We start from the raw sequence: 20,480 nt of genomic DNA, 5'->3' as shown, positions 1-20,480 counted from the left end.
CCCAACCCAAGTTCCCTAGAACATGCGTACAGATGCCGGATAATCTCATAAAACGAAAACAAAATAACAAGGAGGAGTGCAGACTTAGAAATGACTAGAAGCTGGGGTTGCCTACTCTCAAAATAAAATGCACTAGTATCTTGGCTGGGCCAGGAGCAGAGTTCAGGGCAGTCTAGCAGTGGTGCTGGAATAGTGCACAGTGTTTTCAAGCTAATCTGCAAAGGTGGTGGCAGCCCAACTTAAAAGTTGCCTATTAGCCTAAGATGTGGCACTTCAGTAAGTTTTTAATGTCTCAAAGGCAATGAGATCTGACAGGCCTTTAAGAATCGTGCTTGTAAGGAAACTGAAATAGAGCACATGCCTTTATTTTAGGGATTGAGACTGAACAGGGATATGTTAGGTGTAGGATTTTTCATTTAAAAATCAAAAGCAAGTGGAAATTGTCTTATTTGAAGATACAGAAACTCTTTTATGGATGAAGGCACACCTACTCGATCAATTTTCACTCCACTCCATTTCAGAGTGCCTCTTTTCATTCCTCAGTGGCACGAATTCAATAGTTTTATACAGTAGGTAACTATGGTTAGAAACCATTTTAAAGATGTAGTAGTAGTAGTAGTAGTAGTTATTTATGCCCCGCCCATCTGGTTTCCCCAGCCACTCTGGGCAGCTTCCAACAAAGTATTAAAATACAACAGTCCATCAAACATTAAAAGCCAAGAGTAAGCTCCACTGAACTCAAAGAGGCTTTCCTCTGTACAGACATGCACAAGAATACATTATAAATATATTAATTATGGGTGTCATCCAAAGATGCTTACGCTAATGCGCAACAGATTTGTGCTCATGCAATGAGACTTTCCCTTCTTCTCCTTTCCCTGTAGTTCCCCAGGCCGCTAAAGTCCGCTGCAGGGGAAAGGAGATCCAACACTGATACTTACCCCATATAATAACTGTGTACACCAAAGGAACAAATACGGTACTAGCATTTTTCCACCTCAAAGTGTGACTTTATCCTAGATTGATAGCATTACTATAATTATTGTGAGGTATAAAAAATAATCACAATGAACACTGAACAAATACAGTGTTGGTTTTTTTAATCCAATAACAGTCCTCAGCACTTGATGCAATCTTCCTACCCACTAATGAAATCTATTTGCCTATTTTCTCTACTGAAATTAGAATCATGGTGCCCTGCCTAGTTTACTCCAACTTTGTAGAATAACACTTGACATACCTTTTTTTTTTTTTTTTTTTAATCTTGGAAAACCTATGGTGATTATAGACCCACAGGAAAATATATTACACAGATGGCTTCCTATTCAGTAAATCATCCTTTTCTGGAGAGGAAATTAACCTTGGATATGTGCTGATGCATTCTACAATTCACATTTTCCTCTTTGCAGCATTGATAAGGCACAATTGATTTTTTTTTTAAAGGAATGTTACATTTAACATTGGAAGAGAGAACACTGATGGCCTAAAGAAAGGATGTACATCTAACCAAACAAATGAAAACGCCTGTTAAAGGACAGCTAAAGATCAGACATCGTTTGTAAAGAGAGCTAAGAGGTACACCTTCTTTCTCATATAAGTTTATAGCATTAGCCGTCTGAATTATGGTTTGCATTGCTTCCTATTACTTTTCAGCCTAACTGAAGATAAACCAAAAGATAATAGCTTGGGGGGGGGCTTATTTATACTAAACTCAAAGCTTTGGGAAGACTGTGTGTGGTCAGACATGGGGGGGGCAGTGTTGGGACTTTGGAAGTGACCTAAAGCTTCTTCTTCTAGAAAACCAGTAGTGAGATATGTCAGTGAAAATGACTGTTATTTTAAAGAACTGTGATAGAAGGATCCCTTCTAAAAATCACAGGCTAAAATATTCACTCCTTCCTCCTAGTCTGTGCTTGTAATCTCCAGACCCAGATGCAAAATCATAGAATATATATTTTATTGCAGCATTTGGTTTCTTGATGGATAATATCAGCAATTGTTTTGGCAGCTTCAAAGTTGCCTCTAGGTAAGATACATGGTTAAGCAAGCAATGGTTTGCTATACAGCTTGCTATGTGGCTTATGGATTTTATAAGGTATCAGAGACTGCATTCATATCACATCCTAGAACTTTCCCATACCAGTTCCGCCCCTAGGGCAAATCATGGCGAGCTTCCATGGTCCCATGCTTTAGAAGACCACACATAGACACACACTCACAAACACACAGTTTAATATGGTTTTGCCACTGCTAACATGGCACTGGCACTCTCTCCCTTCCTCTGGGCTACCTCACCCAGAATGCCTTGCTCTCATGAGGACAGGTCAAAGGGAAAGGCGAGTGGCAAAACAATTTTAAACCATGAAGAGGGTGAGGAGAAAGACAAGGAAGAGGAGTTGAGCTGAAAGAAGGAGTAGTATTCTGGAAAGCCCTGGGACCAGTTGGGCAGATGAGTAACCAGTGCAGTTTCTACCGGGCCCCATTTGCTCCCACAAACAGCCCAGTCACATACCAGTATGAAACTATTGTGGAGTTTTGCACTAGAGTGACGATCCTATTCCCCCAGTGCTGGGTATGTGTACGAAAGGATGTAGTGTGAATTCTGTTAGTCAGGACACCAGCCTCCTCTGGCAGGAGGGTGCACTGCTGGAAGGGGGAGGCTCTGCTATAGTGGAGGGTTAATGCTCTGTCCAAGCAGGTATAGCCTGTGGTAGTAAAGGTAAAGGGACCCCTGACCATTAGGTCCAGTCGTGGCCGACTCTGGGGTTGCGGCGCTCATCTCGCTTTATTGGCCAAGGGAGCCGGCGTACAGCTTCCGGGTCATGTGGCCAGCATGTCTAAGCCGCTTCTGGCGAACCAGAGCAGCACACGGAAACGCCATTTACCTTCCCGCCAGAGCGGGACCTATTTATCTACTTGCACTATGTGCTTTTGAACTGCTAGGTTGGCAGGAGCTGGGACAGAGCAACGGGAGCTCACCCTGCCGTGGGGATTCGAACCGCCGACCTTCTGATCGGCAAGTCCTAGGCTCTGTGGTTTAACCCACAGCGTCACCCACGTCCCTTACAGCCTGTGGTAACCAGCAAAAAAAAGCAGAGGGTGTTTGGTGATCACTGTACCAACCTGAAAACATTACAGGGGGAAAGAGAGAGTGAGAGAGAGAGAGAGAGAGAGAGAGAGAGAGAGAGAGAGAGAGACCGACCCACAACTGCCCCTCCTTCCACCCTGGCCAACAGGGCTGCAGATGTGGTGGGGAATCCAAGATTGCTTTGTAAGTTACTCAACAAAAACCAAAGTTGTTTCTCTGTGATTAAATGATATGTTTTGTTTTTATCTGCCTTTTTTCCCTGCTGTGCATTGATTATCCAATTTGTTCCCTGTGTTATAACAACTCATAATTGGGAGTAAGAAAAACTGAAGCATGATAAACACACTGAATTAAAGAGTCATTTAGGGAAGGGAGAGAGTTGGAACAAGTGAACATAGCATCTTAAAGCAGATTATTATTTTTTTAGATAAAATGAGAATATTGCTAGCTTTCCATCCTTGTCCCAGTAGCCATAATTTCTGTGGCTCTAGTTTCTCAGGTTTTACATCTCCCCTCACATTTCATCCTTCTTATCTTGGAATAGATAAAAAGTTAAACAGAGTCACTGAATTCCTGGGTTCTTACAAGAATTTGCAAACTGCTATGGAATAATACTGTTCAAATGCTAAATATTTTTTTAAAAAGGCTGCCATTGTGTGACTACAACTGTATTCATGCGCGAGACTTTAAAAGTAATTCCCACACATATAAGATAGAGCTGATTCTGCTGATACAAGGGTGTGAAAGCTCCAGCCCTCAGGTCATTTTAGTCAAGTCACGCCCATTTATGACATCAGGCATGGGGCAGGTAAAAAAACCTGGCTAAACTGAAAGAGGTCTAACTTGATGTCAACTCTCTAGATCAGTCTTGCCCAACCTGGTGCCCCCTAGATGTTTGGAACTAAAACTACCATGCCAGCGATCTGGGATGGAAGCATTCAAAAAATATGGTGGGCACCATGTTGGAGAATACCTGTTTGATGACATTTGTCCTCATAGTTTTGTTCAAGTTGATATATAGTTGGGCAGCCACTGGTTAAGAGCCAAGGAATTTCACATGTAATTATCAATGCTTCAAAATGTTGTTCACTGTTGCACATTCAGAACAAGAGCTCCTACCCCAGCTAAAATGTAATCCGGTGGTGAGGTATCTGTTGTTCTCCAGATGTGGCTGTACCACAACTTCCATAATCCCTGATCGTTGTTCATGCTAGCTAGAGATGAGGAAAATTGCGGTCTGGTCCAACAACATCTGGACATCCACAGACTACCTGCTGTAATTAATGGGCTTTGACAGAGGAAACTAATAATGCAATCTGCTTTCTGATGGTTTATCCTAGAAACCTGAGTAAAAATAAAATAAAATGTTTATTTTTACTCAGATGCCAAAGTGTCTTGAGGCAATTAAGACCAAAGAAATTTCATACGTATGGAGTTCCTTAACTTTTTGAACTGAAGTTCTTGGTAGCAAACTAAATATTTTACCCACCTTAAATCCTGAAGGCAATTCAAAAGTTGGAGATGTCTCTTAATATGCATACAACATTTGATTTTGGACATTACATACAAGTGGTAATAAGCAGGTTAGATAGTTACTGTGTGGGCTTATAGTTTCATATCTTTCATATTTAAGTAAGGGGACTGTAAATTCTCACTTCATATATTTCATGCATGAATAATAGGATCAGATTTGTTCATTACCAAAGCCCTTATACTGGAGCTACTGCCATATATCCCAGAATATGGGAAAGATAATTACCCCTAGGTGAAGCATGTGTGTGACGGAGATAGAGAATGTGTATCATAGTTAACAGCCGATGTAAGGCTCTAATACTGACATTTTAAGTTCTGAACAGCCCAAGACCCAAATATCTTAAGAGGATGACTTCTGCCCCACCATCCTGTCCAATCTTTAAGATCAGCGGTCAGCGAACTTTTTCAGCAGGAGGCCGGTCCATTGTCCCTCAGACCTTGGGGGGGGGGGGGCGGACTATATTTTGAAAGGGAAAAACTGAACAAATTCCTATGCCCCACAAATAACCCAGAGATGCATTTTAAATAAAAGCACACATTCTACTCATGTAAAAACATGCTGATTCCCGGACTTCTGCGGGCCGGATTGAGAAGGTGATTGGGCCGGATCCGGCCCCCAGGCCTTTGTTTGCTTACCCATGAGACTCTCCTGGTGGTCCTGGCCAAGGATGAGGTCAGCTGAGTCTGGGCCAAGAGTAGGACTTTATCTGTGGCACTCCAAAACTTTGGAACGATTCCTCCACTGAAGTATGTCTCAGCTCAACACTTTACTTTTTTGGGTGGTGGGTGAAGACAGATGCATTTTTTCAGGCTTTTGGACGTAAAGGGGCGCATTCTGTCTGAGTTTAGCTTTGCACTGTACACTCTACTATTTTATGTTGCTCTCTTATTTTAGTTTAAGCCAAGTTTATTTTGCAGTAATGTTTTACTCGGTTTTAGAATGTGTATTGATATGCTTTAATATGTTGTCCACTGCCCAGTGACTGAATGGTGAAAGGTAGGGCAGAAATTCCTAAATAAATAAAGCTCCACACACTTCCAAACAACAACTATTTAGAGTAAAGATCTTTCTGTGCACTTATTCCCAAATCAGCAGGCTGCAGATTGCTGTCCTGGATTATACAGAACGGGAGGGGAGGGTTGGGAGCCTATTTATTCTTCAGTTCAGTTCTTTTAGACACTGAAGAGTAAGTAGGCAAAAACAAACACTTCCTAACACTGAACTGCTTAAATATTATAATATACTGTAATACAAGTAGCCCTTTACAGAGCCATAATGTCTGTAGATATTAAGTTTGATGATAATACCTATATGGATTTTTGCCTGTTAAAGTAATGAAATTGGATTACACGAATCAATTATTTGACTATACAGCAGAAGCTGATATTGTTTCTGCTATGCTCTGTGGAAATGCCTTCTTCAGATGACATTGGCTGAAAACACTGCACCGTGTGGAAACTCCATAGATAACATGGTCTAGTATAAGTGCAGGATCATAGCCATCGCTGGTAGGTTCTTCTTGCTTGATCTGGCAGGACTGATCTACAAAATTCATTTAGTGACAATTCAAGCAAACATATGTCAAGTGAGATAAACTTTTTGATCCCATGGGAGGTGGTTTCTTTAAAGAGCATCCGACACATTTTATTTTATTGAGCTGAGTTCTACTAGTATAGCGCTGAGATGCTGTGGGGGTATGCAACTAAAAATATTCTTGTTAATGAATTAATCTGTGCTTTCAAAAAAATGAAATCATAAAATTTCTTTTTAAAATCAGTATTTGGAGAATTCTTGTGGGAAAAAATACTTTATGAATTTTTCTAAAAAGAATCCTTTACAGACTTAAAAGTAACTACAGTTAAGAGCCATAAAGCTATGACTGCAATCCTATACACATGCACCTGGGAGTAAGTCCCACTGAAACCAATGGAGCTAACTTCTGAGAAGGCATGTATAGATTTTTTTTTCTGGGGGATGAGGGGACTAATATGTTCCACTACTGCCATTATTTTACTTGTATTATGAACACAGGATCTGAGAAGCATGTAAAACAAATGGTGATTTCAAACTTTGATGTAATCAAATCTCTTGAAGACAATAATGCCCAAAACAAATAATATATTGAACTGTAAAGCAAAAGTTAATTTGCATGACAAAACATCAATAAATTTGCAAATCAGCTATCTTAATAGGGAGGACAACAGTTGCATGATTCTATCTATACTTGTGTTCAAAACACATTGACAGAATATACCAAGTACTAGAGGTTTCTCTCTGCAATACCAACCTACACATTTTCTACATAATTCCATTGCCAATGGACTCCATTACCAAGAACCTGGAGTAATTATACAACAGAGTTTCTAATGATGAAGTCCCAAACCAATGCTTGCTCTCTTCCCCATGGAAAATATCTTCTATAGCGAACAGTGGCTGTGGGATTCAAGAGGAGGGAAAACAGATACCATAAAATATAATTAAAAATTGTGGAGGCTGCATATGACAAGAATAACCATAAAAAACAGATACAAACCAGCTGGCTGTTAACAACTTCTGAGTTATAAAAATCTTAAACCTGCTGTAAAGCACTCGATTCGATTTACATAACCACAGAGCTGACATTCCTTTTAGATTCCTCTGTTGGGGATTATTTTGACATGTTTTAAAGCAGCATAAAAAGCAACTGTGAAAGGAAGACATGTATCATCTTACATAAAAATTCATTTCAGTCTTAAGACTGGGCTTATACACCTTAATCCGAACATCTCAACTGGAACTGGAAAAATATCTTGGATGCTACCAGTACTTCGATTCTATTACATTATTCCTTTGGTGGTCTTATTTTTGATAAGAGTCGATAGACAAAGAAAATCTATATAGTCACAGGCACTTATATTTCAGCGCAATTGCAACCAAAAGAAAAAGAAAAATGACCTGCTCTTCCACAACCAGTTATAGAGTACTATGGCGCACGAGCTCTTAGATGGATTACATTTGTTGTAAGCTTGAGCTCCATCCCCTTGCTAAAAAGCATTTCTTAGGAGCCTAATGATGCAGGCAGCATTTTACAGGGCTAACACAGCTTGCTATAGGGAATTAAAATAAACAAAATAAAATAAAATCAATCTTACATTGAGTGAAGTTTTGATGTATAAATGCTGGCAGCTTACATTGCCCTCAGCACAAAATGAGTTTTGCCATTTGATAATTTGCTTGATTCACTGTGCTGCCTCACGCAGGGCATTTTATGCCTGATTTATGTTTAATCGAGTCACCTGCTTAACGTTAAGGAGGGTCACAGCTAAATAGAAGGGTTACAAGCACAGAGAGCTTTCAGCATCTCCCCATTTGACATAAGAAATGGGTGTAGGTGCCAGAGGTCAAGGCTTCTTTATTCTTATTTAATGTTCTCTATGGAATATTGCATAAAACATTTATGTACCATGGAACCAATTTGATTTCTCCATGGAACACAGTAGGAAAACATGCATTAAGGGTCTCAAAACACACAACGAATAAAGTAAAAAGCAATCTAGCCAAAGAAGTGATTGTGTTACTGCCAGCTTATATATATAATGTAACTGAAACTGTTCGCCTTTTACACACCAAAGCACTGTGGTACTGTAAAGATTTCTTCAGCTGTCACAAGTATAGGTAATTTGTTACAGATTAGAAAAGCAAATGAGATATAGCAAATGGAGTCACACGTTCATCTTTGTTTCTACAAAATTTACTCAAATCTGCGTGAAGGGGGTCAGGGAGAGAGTTCATTGTAGTTTCTCATATTCTTCTTGAACCACCACTAGTATACTGGCAAAGTAAAATGTCTGATTAACAAAGTTGCATTTTCTGAACCTTCTTAGCTTGGAGTGACTTAAAAAATATTAATATTCATTGTTTCCCAAATATTATGAAAAACTATTCAATGTCCACTGCTACTGTTGACTAGATTGCTGTCTTGCCATCATTATTTAATTGAATTTACAATACAGTGGTACCTCGGGTTAAGTACTTAATTTGTTCCGGAGGTCTGTTCTTAACCTGAAACTGTTCTTAACCTGAAGCACCACTTTAGCTAATGGGGCCTCCTGCTGCTGCTGCGCCGCCAGAGCACGATTTCTGTTCTCATCCTAAAGCAAAATTCTTAACCCGAAACACTATTTCTGGGTTAGCGGAGTCTGTAACCTGAAGCGTATGTAACCCGAGGTACCACTGTACAATCCTTTGAGCATAAGTTCCAGACAGGACCAGTAACCAATGGGCACAATATAGTGCACATGAATAGTGCACACACCATTCTGAAATCCCTTTATTTCACACACATATTGCAGACTGCTACAACTGAGCTATTCTTACAAAAGAATATAATATATCAGAACTCTTATTAAACAATAGGCACACCGCCCAAAAATCAATTTACCTTAAATTTATTACCCACATTGACTCCTGTTAAATTATCTCTCAATCTACTAATTTCCAGTAAGTCTTTCTCTCCCACAGGATCCTGCAGACGTACAAATTTTCCCAAGACCATCATCCAAGCACACATGCAGCTACTCTTAACAGCTGAAATAAAGCAACGAAAGATTGATATATTTTAAGTCTGATGTATTTTGAAATACTACTTAGGCCTGAACTCCTGTCACAGGCATCTGAAAACTCCCATGAATTCCAAGTGAAGTAATAATTCGTTTAATTCTGGCTAATCGACCCTTGAATTGAAATGCAAGCAGCTTCTGGTTAACTCATCTAGGAATGTCAAAGAACCTGCATCCACACAACTAACAGTATTATCATCCCCTAAATGCTGATAACTCCTCAGACGGAAAAACAAAGCCCAAAGCAGAAAAATCACCAGAATCCTGTGTACCCTCAATGGTATTTCCAGAGACTTCAACATTACATCAGGCTGAATGTGATAATGCACTCACTTATTTTGGAGTAAGCCCCACAAACTCAGTGGGACTTGGTTCTGGACAGACATGTATATATAAAATGTAAAAATTATAAAGGAGCACAATTCCCTTCTATGAAGGGTGGGATGTTATACTGTGTGATGAGATTCTTCTTTGGTTTGTTCCCTTTCAACTAAAAGCATCCACAGCAAGGGGGACTTGGTGCTGCCAGCTGCTTCCTGTCCTTTTGCATGCCAACTGAAAGCAGCAGCAGCAGTTCAAGGACCTCTGGGATTGGAGGAAGGGAAACAGCGTCAAGTCCATTCTTCCTCCCTGCCTGCCCAGCCAGCCCAAACAGAATCAATTTGAAGAGGGATCTTGGTTGCTGCTCAAAGCATCTCAAGGGCTTGATGCAGGGACTCTGCATCTAGGTGGTTAAGAGCAGTAGTCTCGTAATCTGGTGAACCGGGTTCGCTTCCCCGCTCCTCCACATGCAGCTGCTCGGTGACCTTAGGCTAGTCACACTTCTCTGAAGTCTCTCAGCCCCACTCACCTCACAGAGTGTTTGTTGTGGGGGAGGAAGGGAAAGGAGAATGTTAGCCCCTTTGAGACTCCTTCGGGTAGTGATAAAGCGGAATATCAAATCCAAACTCTTCTTCTTCTTCTTCTTCTTCTTCTTCTTCTTCTTCTTCTTCTTCTTCAATGAAGGCAACCCAGTTGCCATTGAAACATTAGCCGTCACCAACATTATGGGGGAAGGGATGAGCTTCTGACTGGGGTCTGCTACTTTTATACTAGCGGGGAGCCCCAAAATGCCCCCATGTAGTTGTGGGTCTGTTCCAAGATGGATGCACACAGGACTGCAACCTTTAAGGACTGGAGGACTTGTTCTTAAAGCAGAATTGTGAGATCCAAGAGTTTTATCCGGATGATCTATTGATAAGCAACTGGACTTGCTGAAATCTCAAACTTGCTTATCATTTGAATAGATTAAATTTAGAGATTAAAAAATAAGTGTAATTGAAAAAAGATCAGCTGGTATCAAACTGTTAGCAGTAAGATGCCAGAAAATTCTTATCCATTAATCCATATGATGTGTTTTGGATGACTAATACTATTGGCTAGTGAACAGGTCTATATAAAAAAATGGTTATCAACAGTGTTAGTTTAAATGTTTTTTTTAAGAAAGTAGAAAGGCAATTGCAATCAAATGGAATTTTGATCTTGCTTGACATATATATATATATATATATATATATATATATATTAAAAACTCCTATCAGTTTGTGACTTCTGACTAGCTGCTATTGTATGGTAATCATTTTAAATTTACACAGTTCTACAGAATTAAAGGAGAATGCCAATTTTTAGACCTGCACATTACAAAATATTGCTTTTGAATATGCTTCTTGGCACCGGTCGCTATATAGGCAATGAATGAAGCATGAACATGGAGAAACTTAGATGTACCATCATTTGGCAGGGGTAACTAATGCCGGGAATTAACAGGGTCAGGTCCACCAATTCTCTTAAGACTCAAAAATATTTTGAAGGCATGGGTATCTTGGTTATTTAGGGAATCTTTGGAGATTAGGTGTCCATGATAGTATGAAGAAGTGGAATATGGAAAAAGTTGTCTCTTCAAACTGGATCAAACAATTAACCCAAAAGAGATGGAATTAAGGTCATTCGGGAATATTCTTGCTAACATAACTCAATTTCATTGTGGAACTAAAAACTAAACAGCTTCGTTTACACATCACACTATGCCAAACACACTAGCAACAAAACAACAGCCCGTGGTTCATGAGGACAGAGCTTAAACCACAAGCCTAATTTCCAATGACTTGCGAAGCAGCTGCTCAAAGGACCAGAGAGGTGCAAAGCACCCACAAGCTCCTCTCTGGGGAGTCTGCACATATATGTGGTGCTGCTAAGCCATAGGCAATTAATTTTGGGAAATCTTACTTTGTTGGAACAAGGAACTGATTTGATGACCTTCTTGAAATGACGCAAGTTGCTGGGCTCAGAGCTCCTGTTAAGTTGTTTGTTGTTATGATCTGATTGTTATTTTCATTTTGAACTACCATGGTTTAACTTGGATTTGCAAACCATGGCAGGGACAATAAGAGTTAGTAAGGGAGTGAAAAGGAGTGGGGGCAAGTCTTCTCCTAGTTTAGAGAATGCTAAGTCTATTCTATATTAGACTGCTAGCTGCATTTATATATGAAGGTGGAGAAGTGGGCAAATCAATGGTTTTCATCAAAAGATTTGCTGTGGATTTAAGAAGCAACCCTTTTCACCACCATGTTGTCAACAAACACAAACGAAAAGCAGATGAAACATTTCCAAGCCATGCCTGAAGTAGAAACAGACATCAACTGTGTAGTGTTCATTAGAATAGGATTATAAAGCAATTTACAATCACAGATACAAGGCAGCAAACAAAAACAAAACACACAAACGAAAAAGAACCTCTGCACTACAAATAAAAACTCTAGTGATTATACTGTAAGCTCTGTTAAAAGGAATCACATTAAGTTACCATAGGAACGACACTGTAAAAGGCTTGTAGAGGTAAGAAATGCATGAGACGTTAGCATTTAGTGACAGAGATGAAATGAAAACCCTTCTATTGGGAATGGGACACAGATGCATCTGTGTTAAGTGAATAAATACAATTAAATCATAAATAACTTCAAAGGAGCCAGTGGAGCAGAATGAAATACAGAGAGCAGTTAGCCAAGAGGACACAAAACCATAAAGAAGAAGGAAAGCAAACTAAAGAAAAGTTTCCAAACAAAGGAGGGGGAAATTGTTCTGCTAAGTGAATATCTGATCCCTCTTACTAAAACTGGCATTAGATAGATAGATGTTAGAGGGTAGATATATTCCTGTAATTAATTTCTAGGTGTTTAGACTATGAAAGACATGAATTTGCTTTCAGTTTACTTGCAAAAGCTGACCATAAGTATGCATCACAAGGCTTCATAAACAATGCAATGGCATTATGCTAATGTCATGTTTATCTTTTCCATGTATCGTGCCACACCAGATCTTCCTTTTTGAAATTACCAAAACCCACAAAAATTACAGGAATATTTAAGACAGATTTTTATCAGAGAGGGAGAAAGAGATGCTCAGAGCTGTATATAAATTGAACATGGGCAAATAAAGTTAAATAAAACAGAAAAAGAAAATCACAGAAGGAGCTGTGTTAAGTCTGCTGCAGAGAAATCAACGAAGAGTCGTGTGGTACCTTAAAGACTAACAAATTTACTGCAGCATAAGCTTTCATGGACTAAAGCCCATTTCATCATATGCAATAAAAGAAAGATAATTAAAAATGGTCATATTTCAAACTGTACGCTTCTACTCTCAGATAGGACTACATTTTTAAAAGGTTGGTTAAGAGTTCTCAGCCAAAGGGAATGAAGGCCTCAGAGAGTAAGAATGAAGGAAAGAAAATAAGGGATGATAGTGGAAAAGACCTCCAAGAGGAAATATAAGAGCCCCAATTAATTTTCCTTTATGTCTCCAATGGTTTGGATTTATGTTCCGGTTTGTTAAACAAATCCCGAAGGTTAGAAGGGTAATGCATAGAAGTGAGTTCATATGCATATCCCTTCCAAATTTATGACTTAAATAGCAAAACCTGTGTTTGGAACTTATGCTAGGATTAAATAGGTGTAAATCTGGGTCCAATGAAATTTGTAATGATTATTAATGAAAATGTCATAGATATGGATGTCAAAAAATGGATGAATTACACATGTGAGTTAGTGTGCCCATTTGAAGAATGAGGAGAATAGCTGTGATTCACAGACAAGGATGAAATGCCAGGTTGCTCAGAGCAACTTCCTGGAACAGGTTTATTCACGTGGAAGAGGAGTGAATATCTACTGAACTCTAGAAATTTTAAAACATCATGAGCCCCTGTTCCTTAATATCAGTCATATAAATTTAATTCACAAAACTAAGTAAATCTATTAGAAACTACTTGAATTAAATAAACTAGTCAATTTAACAATACAGCACAAAGCTCTTCTAAATGCAGGCAGACGATGCCATATCCTCCATAATATGTTGCCATCAAATACAAAAATCCGCTTATTGGGGTCTTTTCCAGGCTTCAGAATTAAATTTGAGCCAGCCTTTCACATATCTGAAAAGCTTCACTTTCAGACTGCATATGAGTAAGTACTAAAGGTAAAGGACCCCTGGATGGTTAAGACCAGTCAAAGGCGACTATGGGGTTGCGGCGCTCATCTCACTTTCAGGCCAAGGCATTTGTCCACAGACAGCTTTCCAGGTCTTGTGGCCAGCAGGACTAAACTGCTTCTGGCGCAACAGGACACCGTGACAAGTGCCAGAGCGCATGGAGTCCACCCCTTGTGTTTCTGTCCATCATTGCTCTAGGTATGTCTCCTCAAAGTAGCTCAGAAAAGAGAAGGAAATCATTCAAAAGGCAAGTATTTGTGAATAAACCATTTGCTATTAGCAGCCTAATTATTCAATTTAAGTATCTGTTGTTGCACAGAACAAAGTATTGTCCTGCTGCCATGCTACAAACAGTAGAATCTGGATTGCTAGCATTGATCCAGAAGCGCCTATTTCTCCACTCACTTCCAAGGAAAAAAAGGTGTATCAATAACACCATATCAACAAAAATGTGTACCAATGCACAAAATCCATCAATGTGTACCACGAAGATTCAGAGACAGAAATACTCCGGCTCCCTTATTCGATACCCGCCATCAATATTACAAGTTTCCAGTGGAAAGTCTTTGTTCTGTGTCTTGGTGAGATTACCTGCTATTCACAAAGAACTCCATAGTTACAAACTGCTGCATTCATCATATGTCAATCATATGTAACTTATGTAAAATATTTAACAAAAGGCTAGCTTTTTAACCTTCCATTATCCTTAAGGACCTCCCGAGCCAACTAGACCACAGATCATACAGAGTTGTTACTGAGACCAGGCTGGCCGCCAACAGAAGTTGGGGATTTAGTCTCATCCGTCCCACACTTTGGGACACTCTTCCAGCGGAAAATCAACAGACACCCTAATTTTTTTATTTTCAGGTGTCTCTTGATAGGCCTGTGTTTACATTTTTTGATCAGCCAGTTATTGTGTTGATAATGATTTACTATTTTGACGGTATGTTATATTCTATTGCATATACTACTGAACACTGCCAAGTTACATTGTATGAATTGTCAGTATATAAATACTTTTATAAATAAATAAAAACCAATGAGATTTATGGGATCTGCAACAGCCACTATGCTCTTGCTTAGGAACAGCTGCTTCTGTCTCGTTGCATATAGTCTGCTTACTAGGCCAAACCACCACGGGATCAGAAACAGAATGCAAAGCCATGTAAATTGGCGTGGGAGACCTTTCTGGCTCCGCATGCCAGGTATGGACGTCAGGTAAGGTATCAGATTCTAGCCTCACAGGCCAAATCTGACAGCTGGGTGGGGCTGTCCACTGGTTAATCACCTGACAACACCATGACATCAGGTAACTTTTTAGTCCTGAAGTTAGGACTTCAAAGCAACACAAGGTGCTTACAAAGAGCCTTTAAGCCACCTGAGACTTTGGTTTTAGAGCCAAAACCTGCTTTCTGCAGGGGCACTGGTAGAGACAACGTACAATGGCTAATACACTTTAAGCCTTATGATTGTGCATTGGCAGCTGCATCTGTAGATGTCCCAGACCTGATGTCATATAGGGCAGGTGGGCATGCTTTGAGGGGATAGGCTTTGCAGGCCTCTGACAGGCCTGGCCCATGGTCTAGATATTTCCCACCCCTATAGTAAACATTTATCAGGTCAGAATCCAAGTTCACAAATGAAATCTTATTAAGATTTTCACTTTAGATATTTACTGGAAATAATCTACACACTTAAAATTTAGACTTTTTTTGACAAGATATTTGTGTTTGGGCTGCCTTGCACATTTCTAAATTCTTACACTACGCATAATTCTGTTGCATTCATCATCTTAAATATTTCCTATTACCAAAGCCACAAAAAAGTTGAAATGCAATAGTAGTGAAGTGTTTATTTATTTGTATTAGAAACTCCTCCCAAAACAGAGTAAATGTGCTTGCAATAAGAAAACACAAATAAATATTTTTTTGGTTCACTTCCTGCAGGAAAAAAACTATGTGTTTACAGGCCAAAAAATCTTAGGTCACCCAGCAGTCTCCTATTGACTTATAATTCATAGACTCATAGCAGTATAGAATTGTAGAATTGGAAGGGACTATGAGGGTCATCTAGCCCAGTGTTTCCCAACCACGGGCCGTATGGCCCCCTGGGGGCCCTAGGATATTCCAAGGGCCCCCCAGGTGAAAATCCCATAAATGGGGGTCACAGCGTGAGGCTAGGGGGCCACAGAGGGAAGTGAGAAGTGAAGGGGCGAATCATTTTTTATATTTAAAAAATCTTGATTGGCTGGCTATCCGCTTGGCCAATCACAAGCAATTAAGAGGGTGGCCCACAAGGACCCAATTTTGTCACATATGTTTTCTTCTTTAGTGATCCTGGTTTGTTTCCGGTGGGAGAGGGCGATCACTGAGGCTCCCGTTTTGGCCAGTGGAGTCTATGATCCAGAACCCCCAGGTCAGGTTAAGTCATAGAATCATAGAATCATAGAGCTGGAAGAGACCGCAAGGGCCATCGAGTCCAACCCCCTGCCAAGCAGGAAACAGCTTACCCAGTGTATGGGTATCCAGAACCCCCAGGTCAGGTTAATGGGTAGGGCAAGCCAGAGCTGCTTGTTGCTGCTGCCACAGTGCTGGGCCCGGTGACAGCCTGGGCCTGACTCTGCAAGGTGCAGGGTTCAATCTACCCTGTGCCTAGCCGATCAGGGCCTTCGGATGTTGCCAAGGGGCACAGGGCCTGTCGGCAGCATCAGCCAGGCTCTGGAAGGCACGGGGTGAAATCCACCTCAGTGCCTAGCCTAGTGGGGTCGTCTGGTGCTGCTGACTTGCATCTAGTAAATAACTAAGTAAATAACTCAGAAGAAAGCCGCAATGAGTTCAGAGAGCCTTGTTCCCAGGTAAGGGTGTGTGGGGCTATAGCATTTTATCTAGGCAGTCAGGGCTTCTCCAGATGACAAGATATTTTTGCACCAGGTCAGTGAGGACCACTTGCTTTTTAAACTTCTCCCATATATACAGAACTCCCTGTGCGCCTTCTGGCCTATATCTGTAGGTTTCCCCCTCTGTGTCAAATAACTGGCATCAAATAAGTGTTGTGTACTTTTTATAATACATGGAAGATGGATCTCCCTCAGGAGGTTCTGGACTCTCCTTCTTGGAGGTTTCTAAGCAGAGATTGGATGGCCACCTGTCAGGGATGCTTCAGCTGAGTTTCCTACTTTGCAGGAGGTTGCACTAGGAAGATGACCCTTGGGGTCCCCTTCAAGCACTATGGTTCTGGTTTTCTGCTTCAACAATCTTTCATTATGGTCCTATAATTTTATGTAATTGTATTTTGTATAAATTATAAAAATTATTTTAAAACATGTGCTATTTAGAAACAAAACATTTAAATAGCTACCTTTATACCATAGGTAGGATGCAGGGGGCATGGGCGTATCCAGGATTTTTGTTGGGAGGACAGGCTTTTATTAGAGTGGCAGAACCTCAGATTTGTATTGGTTTTTTTCTTATTGGGGGGCAGCTCCCCCCCCCCGCCCTCCCTTGGCTACATCCGGGGAAGGGGGGCACAGGAAGGAAACAGGGTCAGAAGGCGGCCACAGTCAGAAAAAGGTTGGGAAACACTGATCTAGTCCAACCCACTCCAATGCAGAATTCTTTTGTCCAACAAGGGACTCTAACCCACGATCCTGAGATTAAGTGTCTCAGGCTAATGACTGAGCTATGAAAGGTATGATAATCATGTCACCTAAGGGCAATACATTCTATCAACCTCAGCTGTACTCCATTTGGAGTGGGGAGATGTGACCAATGTAACTGACATGATCAATAGGCTTGATTTCTGTATATCCAAAATTAAGTACTGAGCAATCCTCCAGTGGGCGGGGGTACAGTTGGGATAACAGCCAAGGAAAAGCTGAAAGAGCAAAGCCTGCAATCAGATACGTTATTATCTAGACTTAAACACCACTTAACACAGTGGGACTTAATTTTGGTTAACCATTGCAAACAATTGTGCTGCAATGTAGACAATGTCTTCAGAAAAAGTTTGCCTTGATACACAAACTGCTATCCTGTTTTCAAGTTCCTTAAACTGTTCTTAATCCACCTCTATGGAGGTTTTGGTTGGTTGGTTGGTTGGTTGCAAGTCACTTAGCGTTGCCTTTGGCAGGATAAAGCAACTAACAACAGCAAGAAGAAGAGTTTGGATTTGATATCCCGCCTTTCACTCCCTTTAAGGGGTCTCAAAGCGGCTAACATTCTCCTTTCTCTTCCTCCCCCACAACAAACACTCTGTGAGGTGAGTGGGGCTGAGAGACTTCAGAGAAGTGTGACTAACCCAAGGTCACCCAGCAGCTGCATGTGGAGGAGCAGAGACGCGAACCCGGTTCCCCAGATTACGAGACTACCACTCTTAACCACTACACCACACTGGTGTAATAAATAATAGTATAATGCTATTCAGTGTGGCTTTGCATTCCAGTGCAAGATAAGCACATGAAAAATCAGTTCTGCCTGCATTTCTTTAGCCTCCATTATTTTGTGCATCTGTATATTTTGAATAGGGACGCGGGTGGCACTGTGGGTTAAACCACAGAGCCAAGGACTTGCCAGTCAGAGGGTCAGTGGTTCGAATCCCCGTGATGGGGTGAGCTCCCATTGCTTGGTCCCTGCTCCTGCCAACCTAGCAGTTCGAAAGCACGTCAAAGTGCAAGTAGATAAATAGGTACCGCTCCGGCGGGAAGGTAAACGGCGTTCCCATGTGCTGCTCTGGTTCGTCAGAAGCAGCTTAGTCATGCTGGCCACATGACCCGGAAGCTGTACGTTGGCTCCCTCGGCCAGTAAAGCGAGATGAGCGCCGCAACCCCAGAGTTGGTCACGACTGGACCTAATGGTCAGGGGTCCCTTTACCTTTTTATATTTTGAATGAATCTGGTAAAAATAATTTAGAAGTCCCTGTAAAAAAGGTTTTATTTTAAAGAGAAACAAAGAAGCACTTATTGTGCTCCATCACAGACAGCGGACAACACTTCCAGTTTTTAGAACAGTGCATTCAGGTCAACTAAGCACTTATCCAACAATTAATCATTTATTAAAAGAAGAGTTCCAAGAGATAAGGAGATTATCTGACATCAGACACATAACAGTTGCACTTTTGAAGATGTTCCCTCATTTCTCTCTCTTTTTCTTCCCCCATCCTTTTGTTCTTTGTGTGTGTGTGCTCCTTTAAAACCAAACACCACCACAATGTTTACAATTAATACAGACAATGCATGAAAACCCAACAAATGCATAGAAGAAAAATGATAGTACTTTCATAAGAAAGCCCCACCCCTCCAGCTCTCCTCAAACCCTTGCAAATTACTACAATAAAAAGCACTAAACCATTAGAAGACAAGGGATGAAGAGGTAAACATAAAGTGAGAGAATAGGAAGGAAAAAACAGTGAAAAGAAAAATATCCCGTCTAATACTCCTAGAACCTTGATGTCTGTTGTGCCTGGAATTCTTTAACACACCTTTCAAAATCCATCATTATATTCGAACATTTCCATTGAGCCTTTGGCTCCAGTAACCCTCATCATTCTCCTGAAATGAAACCTAAGGACTGTATACAAATCTGCATTTGCGCATGTTCATCTCTTCTTATCCTTACTTCTCCTTGATGCATCCTGGTTCCTCCACCTTTTATTCTAGACTATGTACACCTTCTGTTCTTTCCTGTTTTCTTGTATTAATCTGCATTTTTACCCGTTTATCCTGTCCTCTCTTCAATAAGCTCCTGACCACTCTATACTCATACAACAGCCTTGTAAGGCAGGTGAGGCTGAAATAGAATAACAGACCAATGCTTCACAACTGCCTAGAGATTTAAACCTTGGTCTCTTTACACCAAACCTAGTCATCTATCTGAGGTGTACACAACTAAAACCATATTGATGGCCTATTTCATTTTTACTACCTCAAGGGGGCCATAGTACTATATTCACCTCAGGAAAATACATTTTTGTGTCAGTTTTAAATCTGTGTTTTGTTTTTAATACATTTTGGGCAAACCACCTTTCCTCTTCTACAACTTATATCATGCAGATTTTTTTCTTCTTATGTCTGAATCTGCACGGGTCTCCCCAATGCAGTGCCCAGATGAGGGAAGCTATAGAGTCCTTCAAGGATTAGAACTGGATAGCAGACCCCATGGACCCTGGTGAAAGAGCAGAATGCTGCTGTTTTCCATTATGAAAAAGATCCAGTTGTTCAACGTAACTCCACCCAGTTTTGGCTAACTTCCCTCTTACTCCATCCCACATAATTCAGGAAAGTTCCTCCAATGTCCAGGGGAGACTTTGAGAGAGGAGCAGGAGGAAGGTTGAATGGAAATGTCTCCTCCTATTCACATTTCTCAGGATCGACGCCAAGAAAAGGAATTCTGGCAACAAGATGCCACCTGGATAGAAATGGCTAGTAAAAGGATGAGATGTAGTTGTTGCAGCCAAAGCAGCACAGTTGTAACAAAAACAATATAGGAATTGATTTACTGGAAATAAGTTTTATTTCCATTTTGGTATTGTATCATATAAAATCGCATAATGACAGCAGCATATGCATTTTAATTATGAGTTACATATGATCCATGCAAAGGGACAAGAAGCTGGCTTCCTAGGCGGTTGAAGGGAAGGAGGAGGTCTCTGCAACATTCTGGGGGCTGGGGTACAGAGTTCCTGCTCACATGGTCATGCAACATATTACACACCCATTAGCTAATAAAAGTTTTCATTTGTCAGGAAA

At 40.6% G+C, this 20,480-nt stretch overlaps 1 protein-coding gene across 8 annotated transcripts in view; it reads right to left on the bottom strand.

The window, feature by feature from the left end:
* The window catches only part of DACH1 (dachshund family transcription factor 1), a 343,180-nt gene that overhangs the window by 179,845 nt on the left and 142,855 nt on the right, over window positions 1-20,480 (bottom strand). The window lies entirely within an intron of this gene.

This window comes from Podarcis pityusensis, assembly GCF_964106645.2.
Source record: "Podarcis pityusensis genome assembly, chromosome: 4".
Classification (NCBI taxonomy): Eukaryota; Metazoa; Chordata; class Lepidosauria; order Squamata; family Lacertidae; genus Podarcis; species Podarcis pityusensis.
Note: the sequence above shows the minus strand (reverse complement) of the source record. Positions and strands in the feature narration are given on the sequence as shown.